The 14,780-nt window shown below is 35.7% G+C and overlaps 1 long non-coding RNA gene across 1 annotated transcript in view; it reads left to right on the top strand.

Moving 5' to 3' along the window:
- LOC136363850 (uncharacterized) overlaps positions 1 to 14,780 on the top strand; it is a 100,684-nt gene that overhangs the window by 41,094 nt on the left and 44,810 nt on the right. Inside the window, exon 2 of the long non-coding RNA XR_010744068.1 lies at positions 12,406 to 12,545. This is a non-coding gene — a long non-coding RNA (uncharacterized lncRNA). The remainder of the gene's footprint in view (positions 1 to 12,405; positions 12,546 to 14,780) is intronic.

Below are 14,780 nucleotides of genomic sequence, written 5' to 3'. Positions count from 1 at the left end.
ACAATAAATAAACAATAAACTGCTGGCAAAACTACTTGTCCCATGTAGATCCACTACCTCCAGCATGCATGGTCCAGGATCAGGAGAGGACTTGCCCAGCAAATACAGGACATGTTACACCTAGGAGCATGGCCAAGGAACATGGAACTGGGTGGGAAGCAGAAGACTTGAGTCTGTACTAAATGAATGGACCTAGCAGGAAATCTAATCAAAGTAAAATGAAGTCAAATAGATGGAATGGATGGATGGATTAAAAAGGAAATTTATCTTAGTACATAGTCTGTATAGAAATAGTAAGAAAAAAAAAATCACAGGGTCATAAGGTATTTACTATGGCACATTAGAAAACCTTTTGTGTTCAAGAATTTACAGCAGCAGCTCCTCACAGTTTCTTCCTAAAACCCCAAAGCTTTGAACCTTTTCAAATACAAATTGTTTGCACGCAGACTATACTTAGTATATGTGCTTAGTATTCATGTAGGATTTTTGCTGGTGAATTTTTTTTTATTTTATTTTGATAACATTTTCTTAATTTGGACGTAAATCTAGCTTTGTATCTTTTCAAACAGAAAAACACAGTTTATTTATGTGATTATTCTCCCTATAAATCATTTAATATACACTGAGAATAGTCGGGGGGGGGGGGGGAAATATTCTCTCTTTTCCTTTGTGCACTATGATGTATCAGTTTCTGTGGCAATAATTTAAACTCCTAAATATTGTTAATGAAATCCTTTATTACTACAGTTCTGGGAAAAAAGATGTTTAAATATCTAGCTTCTGAAACATATGGGCTCAGGAAATGTTAAAAAATGTGGCCCTGAATTTCCTAAAGAAGCTGTATTTAAAAAGAATGTTATGTATCAATTTTGCATGTTGGATTTTTTAAAATAAATGCTCACAATATGCAGTTCTTCTCTTAACTGTGGTGGGATTCTCATAAATAAAAGGTTTCCAAAATTAGCCAGTCTTTACCATCACAAAGATGTCACGTCCTAGTTATTCAGTTGACTTTGGTACTTCCAGCACTGGCCATCTAGAGGCAGTGTAAATAAAGCAGATGTCTAGGCACAGGCAGGTGTGACAGGCCCCTGTGCATGGCCCAGACTGACACACTGCTGCTGGGGACAGAGCTGAGCCCAGGGCAGTAATGCTTTGAGGGGCTGAGGCCCTTAGGTCTGCACAAGAACATCATGGATACATGCTCAAGGTTAATCAATTATCAGAGTGAGGTGAAGAAGTTAACAGAGAATCAGACATTTTTCATTTGCATCCTTCTGCAGCAAGTACAAGTCTCTTTCTCAGTCACTTGAGCACTTCTACCAGCTAGTATCCCTTCTATTCTTTCTGTAGCACATGTCCATGTCATACAATATCTTCTGCACTTTTTCAATGCCACATCAAAGTTTTCAAGGATTAGTGTGTTTTCAGTATCTCTGAAAGTTTTTTAATAACTATCCTTACTGAGATATTTCTGTTTGATGGTGTACAGGAAAACTAAAAAGAAAGAAGACTGACTTTTCCTGGGGATTATTCTTGACAATGCCATTACTTAATTTTCTGAAGTCCAGAGAAAATTATTTTCTTTAGCCTGAGAGTCCCATGAATTACAATAATTAGCTATTCTTGTGTAATTCAGCACATAGTTGAATGAAAATCAGATCCACTATTCAATCTAGAAATGTACATATGTCAAAATCTAGGGGTTTTTTCCTAGATATTGCATTTTCTTCATCATAATTGGTTCCTTAATTTGAGGCTGTAAAGGCTGGCTCTGTCCTGATACTGGGCATAGATAAGTACCTTCTTTCAAAAGAAATTACATGTTCTGGAATTATGATGTCTCTTGTGGGGAAAGATAAAACTTCTTTGCAAATATCTAGTTTATATACAACAATTTTATGAACTGCTTCTATTTCTTTCCCTCCAAAAGATTTCCTCAGCAATGTCTAAATGTATTTCTACTTAATAATAAGCTGGCATAGTTTTTTACCAGAAAAAAAAATATGATGAGGCACACTAATAAGCACAGCTGTATGTTCCTTTCTTACATATGGCCTTTTTGCAAATGTGTTAAAGAATATGAATTCTTATTAATTTAGCATCTTAAGAAAAGTTAAAAATATCACATGTGACATTATGGGTCAAGCATGCAGAGTGTTGTAAGAACCAGCTAGTTTATTTTTCTTTTAAAAAAACCCCTGGAAACTTTATAGGAGAGCGTGAGGGTACAGAAAGAAAATTTTCTAGTGATCCAGTAAAAGTCCCTTTGTCAGATTCGTCTGTGAATTGTAAATATATTGCACATAGAGCAGAACTGGCCATTGCAAAATCTCATGTAATTTGAAAAAATCACTGTAACACCAGTAATCAATAACATTCTGAAACACTGCCTTGAAAAGCTGAAGACCAAAATTTATATCCCTGAAGCAGAGGAATGGAAGAGTAGATACATTACATATTTCTAGTTGTGTTCTGGCTGCAGTGTTGCAGCTGGTAGGCCTGGAAATTAACCTGAAAAACTCTTTTTCACCTCCATGATACAGTCACCATTAGAAAGCCCGTCTCTAGTAACTGGCAACCCAGCAGTGTTCCTACTTTGGTGTAATTGTTTTCTGAGTGGAAACACACCATCTAATCATCACACACACTCAGAACTGCATCACAAAACTACCATAACAACAGACTGGCTTCTTTTTACCAGACTTTACCATCAGTTGTCTAATGCTTCAGGAAAAAAAACAGAACAGCTGATAAACCAGAATCTGAGCAAGAAAATGCCTGACTGAATTTTAAAATTTGTTCATTGCCAGTTAGAAGCTCATACTATCTGATTCAACAGTAATGGATACTGGGCCTGGAGGGACAGTAAAGAATTAACTCATCTGAATCTAGTCAAGAATAGAGACTGGGGGTTTTTGTGTTATAGGAATTCTACTATACATGTTCTATCATATGCCAAGCATGATGGAAAATAATGGAAAAATAATATTAGTTTAAGGTTTTCTAAATATAGAAAATATATAAATTATGTTTTATCTAATATTTGAAGACACTGCTAAAGATAATGATTAACCAATGCAGGGTAGTGAGAGCAGTATAAAGTAGGTTAATCATCTAGAGCTCATGCAAACCCTGTTAGCCTCTAGTCTCGCATTTCTCTAAGGTATCAACATAATTTGAATTTCAAAAAAGAGCTTAACAGAATATAGTTCTTTTTTGTTAAATAGAGATTTGGACCATAAAAAAATCAACTTTACCTTTTCTAAACTTCTGTGTAATCATCTGATCTGAGCTAGTAGCTTAAAACTGAGCAATGTGAGTATTTCCCGTTAGCTCCAGAGTAGGCAGTGGTGAAGTTCCCACCAAGTCATTTAGTCCTTAGTCCAAGAGACTAAATACTTGGAAATTCTCATTAAGCTAGATAATCTCTGCTAGATGAGAAAGGTTTTATGCTATGCTGTGTTACATGTCTATGCTCTTCATTCCATCAGGATACAAATCCATACTCCATCACTGAAGTCAATGTAGCTAACTTATACCACCTGGGCATCTGATGCACACACAAAAAAAAACAGCTAAAAGATGATTTCCCAATGTAATATTCCTAGAAATGAAAAGCAGATCTAAGAGGAAAACCCCCATAATTCAACCCATGACCATGTATACAGAAAAGCAGCATTTGTTTTCATTATCTTTCTTTTTAATTCTAGATTTTAAAAATTCCAAAACTACCTCTTGTGCTGCTAATAAATGTGTTACCGTAGTACTGAGGAGCAGAAATTTAGTGAGACTGTATTAAATCTAATTGATTTTAGGCAGCCATCAGGGATATTTGTAACAAGAAGTGACCTTAAAAATACTGAGCTCTTGCGTTTTATTTATAGAATGCGTCATTGTTCTCTCTCAACTCCCACTCCCCAAATCTAAAAATCTAAATTTTGCATTGCTGAGAAAACTATCATCATTTAGAAATGAAAAAAGAGCCTATTTATTTAAAAAAATCTTTTAAGGTATTTTTAAGTTTAGCATGGTTGATTTTACTTAATTTTCATGGCTTCGATAATGACTGGGTTTGTAAACTTTATAGCAGTAAAGGTAACAAATTCTCATAAGTGACTAAACTTCTTGAGTAAAAAAAATTGTCTTGTAACTTCTCTTCCTCAAAATCAAACAAAAACCAGCAAAACCCCCCCACCCTAATAACAACCCAACAAGTCCCACTATTATACTCCTATTGAAAGAAAATTGCTAGAAAAAAATGCTTGCCTATTAAGTTCTTCCATCAAAACAATTAAGTTTGGGTAATGATTCAGAGGGCTCTTGATCTACTAAGTTCTAACTAATGCAAGTCATGTGTAAACAATTTACTTAGCTATTCAAAGTTCTGGATATGGACCATAAAGGACTGGGCATTTAATATAAAAGAGATGCTAGATAGGTAATTTTGTATGTATTAAAAACAGTGTTAAGAGATTTGTCATCCTTTTAAAAGGATAGAGGGAAAGTAAGGTAAAACAATCCTGACAACAAAACACCTTAACAGCACAAAGATTAGAATATCACTTACACAAATGACAGTTACTTGCTTTACAGATTTATATATATATTTTAAATGTTTTTACAAGATTCAGATCAGCATTCAGCTCCTCAGCACATGTTTTGAATTCTGCTTTTCTGAAGAATCTTACCCTAATTTTTTCACAGGATTTTATTTGATTTTTTTTCTCGCTTTTAAAGCTGAGCTTCTTTAAATGTTACATGCTACACTGTCTTAAATATGTTTTGATTTATAGTTGTGGTTTTGGAGATGATGGGGAGAAATACAGGTGACTAGAGAAGCTGACACATTTACACATTGATAGATTTGTGAAAATCTTTCTGTTTCATCCTAATCCTATTTTTCTAGGCTATTCTCTGATTGACTAAACTGACATCTTAGCAAACATTATCAAACCCATTTCTCTTTGAGCTTCACTTCCAATTTAAAAGCTCAGTCATCCATAAGGCACTTTGGACATCAAAGATGGTGAATCAGTCACACAACTGTGGCATGTGTAGCCCTGGAATTCATAATATTCTGTATATTAGATTGATATTTGCCCCATTTTCTAGAACAGTGCCAGCCCCAGATGGATGATGTTCTTCTGTTGATTGACCCTGCTTTTTTTGTTGTAGCTTAAGACATATACCTCCATACTTGACTCTTCTCACATCTGTAATTTAGAAAATAATAATTCTTTTCCCTTTGTAAGAGGAACTGTAATTGCCATATAATCTCAAGAGCCCAAAATTACTTCTTCAATCTTATTTTGTGCTTCCTTCAAATTACGCTTTTTTAAAGAAGGAAAGGAAGAGGAAAAATGAAACAAACTAATTTGGATTTTATGAATAAACCCACAAACCCCAGATTCTCAGTAGACAGATGAAAATTAATTGCTTATACAATACTTCTAAAATTAATATGGGAAGTATGCGTTTCTTTCTAGAGGTGGAATCATCTGGGACCTGATATAAATTTTGGAAGAAGGAAGATTTATTTATGCAACGTCACTAAAAATCCTCATGTTGAAAATTCCAATCATGAAGTAAATCAAGACAAAATGATGACAGTTGACCAGAAACTAGGTATTATTAATTTTCTTTTGACTGTTTAGGTACTTACGTACACCACAGCACTCTCATTCTTCCTCCTAAGAGCTGGCAATCACAGAGTCTGGGATGTATTTCTTAGCATTGCTCAGAATTTGGAAATCATGGTCTCCATTTTATAGAAGACAGAGAAAAGCCTAGAAGCCATGAAAGGAATATGAATTTCCCTGAGTCCTACTCACTAGTCTAGCTCTGTTATATTCCAGATGTAATTAACTTAATGGTTAATCATATCTTTGTCACCTTGAGACAGCAAATTCAGTTTGAAACTAACTACACACATCAACTTATTCAGTGCTATTAGGGAACATGAAAACATTATGTTTTTGATAACCAGTTATCTTCCAAATAAGGTGCAAATTTTAAAATTTTAGTGTGACCTGAATGGGTGTGATTTTTACAACAGGTCTGTTAAAAGACAAAGAATTAATCCAATAGTTCCATTTGTCAATAGTCATCACAAAGAGCTTCTGGAGATAAGAATCTCTTAATTAAGTTAAATTAAACTAAATTAAATTAAATTACACTTCTTGACAATATTTTTGGTCATCTCAGAACAAGGCCTGGTGGTTTCTGATACATGCCTGAAGGTTTGGTCTGAGCTTTTAACTCTTTTGTCCCTTGCAACTATTTGCTCTGTCCTATACTGCACTATTATAAAATAATTATAGTTTACAACTCACAGTGATAAAGATCAGTAGCATTTAGGCCAGTGTCTCTGTCAGGAGGAGGACTGGAGGCAAGAGAATAGCAGAAAGAAAGAGTATGAGATTATTAATATGCTGCAGTTCTGATTCAAAACAAACTACATATGCTAAAGGGAGAGTGCCTGATGCAGTTCTCTGGGCCCTTCTACTTTGGTAATTTGGCAGCAAACAACTTTGTCATCCTGATAAACTTGCTTTCAAACTCTGCCTTGCCTTGCTACTCACAGAAGGAGCAAGCAGAGAGTAGAAAAAAAATCTGCTTTTCCCTGTCTTCACACTCTCCAAACTCTCTCTGCACGTGCAGTTCCTCTCTGGTAACATTTACTATGGCATTCCTCTCCTAATCTCTTCCTGTGTAACACACTTCAAAACACAGTTTCTCACATGTAACCAGGGAGAGGAGATACTTTCAAAATACCGTTTTTTCTGATTTCCTTCTCCTTATGCAGAGTAAGTTTAGGACATAATGCACAAGTTTGGATGATGCACCATGTAGGACATAAGAGGACCAAAGGAACCAGGAGAGAGGGAGACTTAGGCTCAGATTACCATTCAAAGTTCATCCAGGTCAAGAGCATATACCAGCAGCAGCTGGAAATACAGTTAACTTCTTACCCTACTAATTCTCATTTTACATACTTGCTTACACATAGCCCATTTAGCCTTCAGCTGCAGAGCTGTCTGAGATTTGTAATGTGACATTTCATGGATGCATGAATATTTGAGCTGTAATTATTTTATCCAAACAGGTTTGTTCTACTTTAATCACAGTATAACTAGATTTCAAAATATATGTCTTTAGAAACCACTGAGCAGGAAAATAGGTATCAAATAAAATCTTATTAATTGTATACAAAATTAAAAAACCCAAACAGTTGTATAAAGCAGCATATGAGGGTAGGGAAAAAGGGGGAAAATCATATAAAATTATTTAAAGCACAGAGAGTAAGTACTTATAATTTTACCAGCAGACAATTAAATTAATAATAGATACTGGTAGTCTCAAATACTTGGTAATAATTAATATAATAAAAGAAATTGCAAAATAAAAATTAATCAAGGAAAGTATTTTCTATAAAAGTAAGTCAGCATAATAAGCTAAAAATTAAGAAATAAGACCCTCTAAATTTGACAGTAATTTTTAATCAGAGGCTGAAATACCAAATAATATTACTGAGATTGTTTTGCAGTTAGCAATTGATCTGCTGTATATATGAAAAAATTCCAGGGCAAAAGAAGGTATAGCCTGTCTCATTACCCTGTAATGAGCAGATTAATTAAATTAATTAAGAACTGCATTAAAGTCCATGTATAACAAGGAATTTCCCATCTCAGGCAGCTAGCTGGTATGCTCAGTTTTCATATCAAGGTACAGTATTTCTGAGGCACTGATTTTTCACCAGGATGAAATCCATAATGCTAAAAAAGTGAAGAGGCATAGAATCAGCCCTCTTTTTTAATACAAAGGATTAAAAAAGGAATTAAAAAACATGGAAATTTTAAGCAGATTTAATTGTTCAGTTGAGATAAAAGATATAAGTATTAAAAATAAGAACTCCTTTTTTTTTCAACTGACAAAGCATCAGATGTTATTTATTCTTTCACCCAGCAAATGGAGACCAGTTGTTTGGATGTCAGCTGCTGAAAAAATCATTGTGTGAAAGTTAAAATGCTCACTGGAAAAGCACAGTTCAATTAAGCATGGTCTGCACAGATCAGTCAGAGAAGGTCATGCTTTACTGACACACAGGAGTACTGTGAAGACGTTACTGCCATGACTGATGAAAGGAATTCAGTAGATTTATGATACCCTGATTTGACAATGCCCTTCCCTCAGAAATTAATGACTACAGGACAGTGCTAGGACATCAGGAGTAAACGAAACTGTTAGTTAAAAATAAGAGCTGGAAAAATACATTTGAAAGCTTCTTTGTTCTTTAATGTTTTGGGGAGGAATTATGCAGGTCTAAATCAAACTTCTATTACACCCACATTATTTGGTTTAGGACAAGGATACTGACTCCTTTTAAAGGGCAACTAAATTACAGGGAGATTACCTAAAGGAATCAGTAGATGACCAAGTTGACTCTGTTATTTAAGATGCATAATATGGACCAGCTGGACAACCATTTACCATGGAAAATAATATGTTGTCTCATGCTGAAACAGGAGATCTTTACCAAGTTTTTGGAAAAACTCAAGTATAAATTAACTGGTGTATACCTACTTTCAGCAGTTTTAAATGCCTGCCTGGAAGACACAGAAGACACAGAAGTGTAAAATTTCCTTCATGAATTTTATCAGTGCTTTTAACGGAACAAAAAACTTCTTATGTAAATATTAAGCTACCCAATACAACAAGAGCAGATCTAATACAGAATCAAGAATTTCTGACAGCACACGGAAGGTGTCATCTTCTATGAAATGCAGCAAGTTTTCAGAGTAATTGCTGAAGAGCTCTATCAGATACACATTAACTTTTTTATTCCCTGTAATTGAAACTTGTGTTTTGTAAGTGACATTTAAAAAATGATGATTTTTCTTCTAGATTAGAATTGCTATAAAGTAATCAGAATTAAAAACAAGACTGTCAAAGTGAAACTGGGCCAGAGAATCAGAAATCATGACTGCAAGTGATATATTTGAAACTTGGATAACTGAGGGCTGGATAAAACACATAATCCACAATGATGGGGTATTATCACAAGATTCTTAGAATCAACTAAAACTTCCATTTGGTTTTTTTCCCCTGAACTTTTCTTCCCCTTGACGCGGTTGGAAGGGAATTTATTTTTCATGCCCTTGAGAAAAGTGTTTTCTGCAAGTCTGCCTCTTCTGGTTCATATGTTAAAAGACACCATGGTCCTTTGGAGCTTTCAGTCCCACATGCACAGGGATCCTCCCCCAGTGAACTCAGGACTCCAGGCACCAACATGATTTTCTCAGCTTCACAGCATGTCATGTACAAACAGTAGCCTGAACGCCCTCCATCCCTGAAAACTGAGATTTCCAGGTGGCAAGCTGATCTGACTTGGTTCCTGCAATAGTGTTGTAGACACCAAAGGAACTAGAGCAGGTGGAGTGACACCCCTATCTGATTATTTTTGAGCAATGGGAAAGGTAGTTCAGGTATGGCCGAGCACTGCAGCTTATTATCATTTTAACCAAGCTATCTTTATGTAAAGGTTTTAAAACAACCAAGTTACCATGGAAACTGATTGAAGCAAAGACTTACTGTAAATTCTTTTCTAGACAATGATAACAGGACTGACAGGTGGGCTGTAAAAGGAAAACGAGTGCAATACAGAGTAAGGCATGCTGATCTGTTTTCCCTTCCTATAAGTGTTGTCATTTATAGCTCTGCTTTATCTCTACATTTTCTATAGTGATATATTGAAAATATTTTAGGAGAAGCTCCCACCAAAATGAACCTTTTATTTTGTTGTAATCATATTTGCAGGGGGATATACATGAAAAGAGCTAAAGGGCAGGGCACTCCACTTATTTTCCCAAATTATGCTGTCTTACTAGAACCATCAGGGAGGGAGAGCCATCACTCAGGAAACACATTTGCATAAAGTGCCCTTTCCCACTGATGTTTATATTTTGGTCTTAAAATAGGTACATTTACATCCTAGCACAGTGCTCCCCTTGTGCACTATGAAAAAAAGTAACAGGAATTAAGTGATTTTACTAAAGAAATACCCCCTTTCCCTTTCCCATAAATTTAAAAGTATACCTATTTCTGTAATCGTATTAAAAAAAATTTTGTCTCTGTAAATATCTTTCTTAGCCTGATAGATGATGGTAAGAATAAAAGAGATTAGAGTACCCAGCCCTCAAAACACAGTGCCAGAGTTTTAAGAAGGGAATTGGCAGAATGAACAGCAGAATTTGTACCTTTTCCACTTGGAATAGTTAGTTGTCATCACTGGAAAAGATTTCAGCATATGAATATGCAATTTTTTTAAAAAAAATTCTGTGCTGGCTGTTTCTACCTGCTGTGTTTAATTTCAGAATCTCCTGTTATCATTAGAGAAAAATAATGTCTTTTGCAATATAATATTCTACCAAAAGGAAGGCAGGAGAAGGGGGAAATTCTTGATTTTGTCCTGATACTTTTCTAGCCCAAAGTTTCTTCCTTTTGGTTCTACCTCCCGGCTGTGGTTGTACATGCCCTCCTGACACAATCCATAAAGCGATTTTCTTCTGAATATTAAGAGATTTAAGTCATCAACAGACATATATGGTCCCAGTACACTAGAACTACAACTGATAGTCACCTTTTCCAGCATGTTTGCCTTACAGCTAAAAGTAAAAACAGCAGCTGCTTTTGCTGTCAGAAGTAAATATACTTCTCACCTCCAGTCTCTGCCTTTCTCAGCACTGAGGGGGTGGGGATGTGACAGATGGTTCCTGCTAAGTAATCACAGATAAAATGGTATTTGGTGTATGGCATAAATTTCCAGGCAAATAAGAATGCTTTTCATTTAATACCATCCCCATGAAAAGCTGGATACTTAATAAAATGTGGCATGCTCTAAGGCAACACATCTTATATGTTACAGTGTATGAAGACAAGACTAGTGGCAGAACTCTGATAAATGATGCACCAGCCAAGTTTTACTTGTCATGAGTTTTGATGACTGTATTTATTAATGAGACAAAGGGAAACGTGAATCTTAATTCTACTCTTTTAAAGCTAATTAGAGCTTGTATTCTGTCCACTGTACAATATTGGGGTGCCTCCAAGGCACAGAAAGCTGCCAGTCCAGGCTCACTTGTCAGGCACTGTTGTGCAGAGGTTTGTGCAGTCCTTGAGACTGGACACTCAAGGACTCTTTGCATTAGAGATAGAACCATTCAAAGGAAGCCATTTTAAGTATTTCTATGCTTTTTGTCTTCATTCTGACACAAATCCTACTGGAAGAGGCTCAAAAAATACAGCTGCTGTCCTTCTCAAGCAAAGAAATTCCCCATGAACATAAAAATTATTTCAAAATATGGTCTTAATTCTAGAAATAGTACCCCAGTAGTCAACAGTTTAATACAATTGAAATTCCTTGGCACTGTTGTGCATTCCCAAATTTTAATTATTTTTCATATCTGGCTGTATGACAAAAATGTGTTGTTTCAAATAATCATCAGATTCCAAAAAGAGGTGTTTATCTTGAACTTAATTAAGGAAGTCAGAGGTTTAGAAATAAGAATGGTGGTAATAATAAAGGTCATGACACAGGACAGTACAATTTTAATTTACAAATTCTCACCTAAAGGCATGATTATTCAAAAGCAAAGTGAGGAAAAGATGCATAAAAGATGAAGGAGGGATTGTTAGGAACTGGAAAAAGCCAAGATATAAGTCCTGTGGGAAAAAAAAAAAAAAACACAACAAAAACGAACAAAAAACCCCACAAATCAAACAAACAAACAAACGCCCAGAACAAGAAAACAAAACATCCCACCAAAAAACCACCAAAGAATGATAAACCAAAAAACAAACAGACAGACCTTAAAAGTGCAGTTCACAAAATTGCCATTTGCAATCCTAGGATAATTCTTCCAAGCCTGATCAGAATTCTGTGAAAATCACTGAACTTTGCAGAGGTGTCTCAGACAGGCACCTTGTAAGCTTCAAGACCAGGCCTAAAAGAAATCAGGCCAGTGCTGCAAGAAAACTAGTCTGTGACACCTCTAAGCATGAGTGGTCACTCTGAACGTGCTGTTTGAGCTTCCAGAGGATAAATACCTGTATTCTGTTTCTCATCAGCATGCACTTTCTGTTGTAAGACACACATTATTTCCACATGTTTACCTTGACACATTTTATGCAAAAAAAATATATTAACAGTTTTGTGCATGGATTTACGTGGTTAGCAGTGTAAAATTATGTCAGTATTTATATCTGCAAACTTATTACTTCAGTACTTGACCCCGAGTATCTAATTGTTCTCTCTCTGTTTTCATGGAAGACAGAAAAAAAAATGAATGAAACAAGAAGTCTGTCATTTACACATATGTAACTCATGCATTTTTGTCAATGCAGGTTTTTCAATACAGAGTCCACACTGGTTTTGTATGTGATGAGGAGACAAGCAAACAGTGGAGAACAGCAGTAGATACGACGCAGATAAGCAAGAAAGAAAAATTAAGGAGAAAACGACGGAGCTGTTTCTAAAAAATCAGGTAATTCTCTATAAAGTGTAAAATGTATGAAGAATTGTGCCAAAGAGTTTATCCTGCCCTTCCTAGTACTTCTGAGAATTCCTTCTGTATGTGTCTAGGACATATATACCCACCCAATACATATACCCTACTAATCCCCACTTACACAAGGAATTTACTTTTTGAGCAGATTTGTTGTTACCCTCAGTGCAAATATTTATTATACTGTTGTCCTACATTTCTTTTAATAAAATCCACATCCTCTATTTCATTTTATTTTCTTTAAATAAACCATTGTATTAGCTGCTGCAGTAAGCCAATTGAGTAGTCTCAATCGGTCTGACAGAGGAGTGAAAGTGAGTTGTGCTGTGTGTGCTCCTCTTCCTTCTCCACAGCCCCAAGTTCTCAAACCTTATAATGTCCTGTCCTTGAACTAATCTCCTGGGTTATTACAAGCACACTGCAGAAAAGCACCACTTGCTATCACCCACCCCTCCCTTCCTACAGGTGACAGGTGAAAAGTTTGTTTAGAGCTTGGACACACTTACATTTCCTAAGCATGACCAAAGAGGAGTGGAAATATATCTGCCAAAGACCAAATCTGGATGAACAAGGCAGAACAATTCATCCTTTCCTCTTCTGCTCTCCTGTTGTGGAGAAAGTTGCTGGACCACTTGTAGTGTCACAGTGGGAACATAAACATGGTGGAGACTATATAATCTCTATTCCCTAAAACAATCTGGACACCAGGCTAACTGCATGTTACCTGATAGAACTTCTTATGACAGAAACATCCTATAAACTCCTAGCAATACTTACTTTTAGAATAGTCTGAAATTATATTTTTGCCACAAACAGAAGATGGAAAGAAAACCACAGCTAAACATTACAGATCTATCTACTTAATTGATACCTCTCCCTTCCACTCACAAAACTAATGTTAACCCAAGATGCTGGTACAGCAACACACAGTAAGAAAGAAATGGTTACTTACCGGTGTTTGCATTCCTAAACTACATCAGCTTATCACACCCATTTAGTGTATCTACAAAACAGAAAGTCCTTTAGAGTCTGGCCCTGTAGAAGTAGTTTAATTCATCTACAAAATCCTTATTTATGCTAATATTTAGTTTTTATAGAACAGGATCTAATGTTTCCAGACAGCATGTTTCAGAAGACTGACTCCAAACCTATGGTAATGCACGACTGAAAAAACACATTCTGTGAATTCCCAGGAGCTCTAAAGACATTAAAACATACAAAAACCCTTAGCCAAGCCTCAAAAATTATACAAAACTCATTATTACTGTTAACATATCAATTATGTGTTGCACAATCCATGATAATGCAGTACTCTGGTCAACTTTTTGCAGTTTGGGAGGACTGCCACACATGGAGACATTCTGCCAGTTCCTGGTGTGCTGACTGATAGCTGCTGCATGCTTGCAGAGTATCAGCAAGGATGTCTCTAATGGGAGAAGCAGCATCATACAGCCAGAGTTTCTCTGTGATATGCAATATTCATCAGCTACAAACTTGGGAATGTCATACTGTAAAAGCTATATGATAAAAGACTGCATGGTGTTACAGCTGATTCCATTTGCCATATGGCATGTTATTTTTTTGTATTACCTTGGGGAGTGCACTAAAAGTGAAAGAACAGGACACACTCAAGGCATATAGAAAAATGAGGGCAAATTGCATAGTTCTTAATTATATCAGTAAGGTCTGTAACTGAAACTAAATAAAGAGTTGAATGGGCAATACACTACTTTCCAGCCACTGAAAAGTAATAAACTCTGTCAGGAGCATTTGAAGAGGAAGAAATTGCCAGCCATGATATGTCGAGGCCTACAGACAACATTAAAACAGATTTGACTCAAAAGTCAGCAAATGCTATGTGCAATGCTACACATATTCCCAGAGTACAGTTTTACATCAGAGATAATTTTACATGGGGTAGTCTGGAGAGAACATTTGATCAGTAATCTCTAAATGAGATTCCATAGGCACAGCTATAATAAAACCAATAAATGAATTATGAATTATTAAAACAATGAAGTGGGAGGGTATTTGCTGAAAATAAAGTAAAACAATAATAATTAATTGTGTCCATTTGATATCAGGTGAGTGAGCTGACCCTATGACCTAAGAAATATCAAAACAAATAACTCCAAATTTAACAAGGCTTTCTCTTTACAATATATCAGAATTCACAAGCAGAATTTTCTGACTGAAACAAAATCCAGACAAGGT

Source organism: Sylvia atricapilla, chromosome 7 (assembly GCF_009819655.1).
Source record: "Sylvia atricapilla isolate bSylAtr1 chromosome 7, bSylAtr1.pri, whole genome shotgun sequence".
NCBI classification, from domain to species: Eukaryota; Metazoa; Chordata; class Aves; order Passeriformes; family Sylviidae; genus Sylvia; species Sylvia atricapilla.
This window is presented reverse-complemented; position numbering and strand designations above follow the sequence as displayed.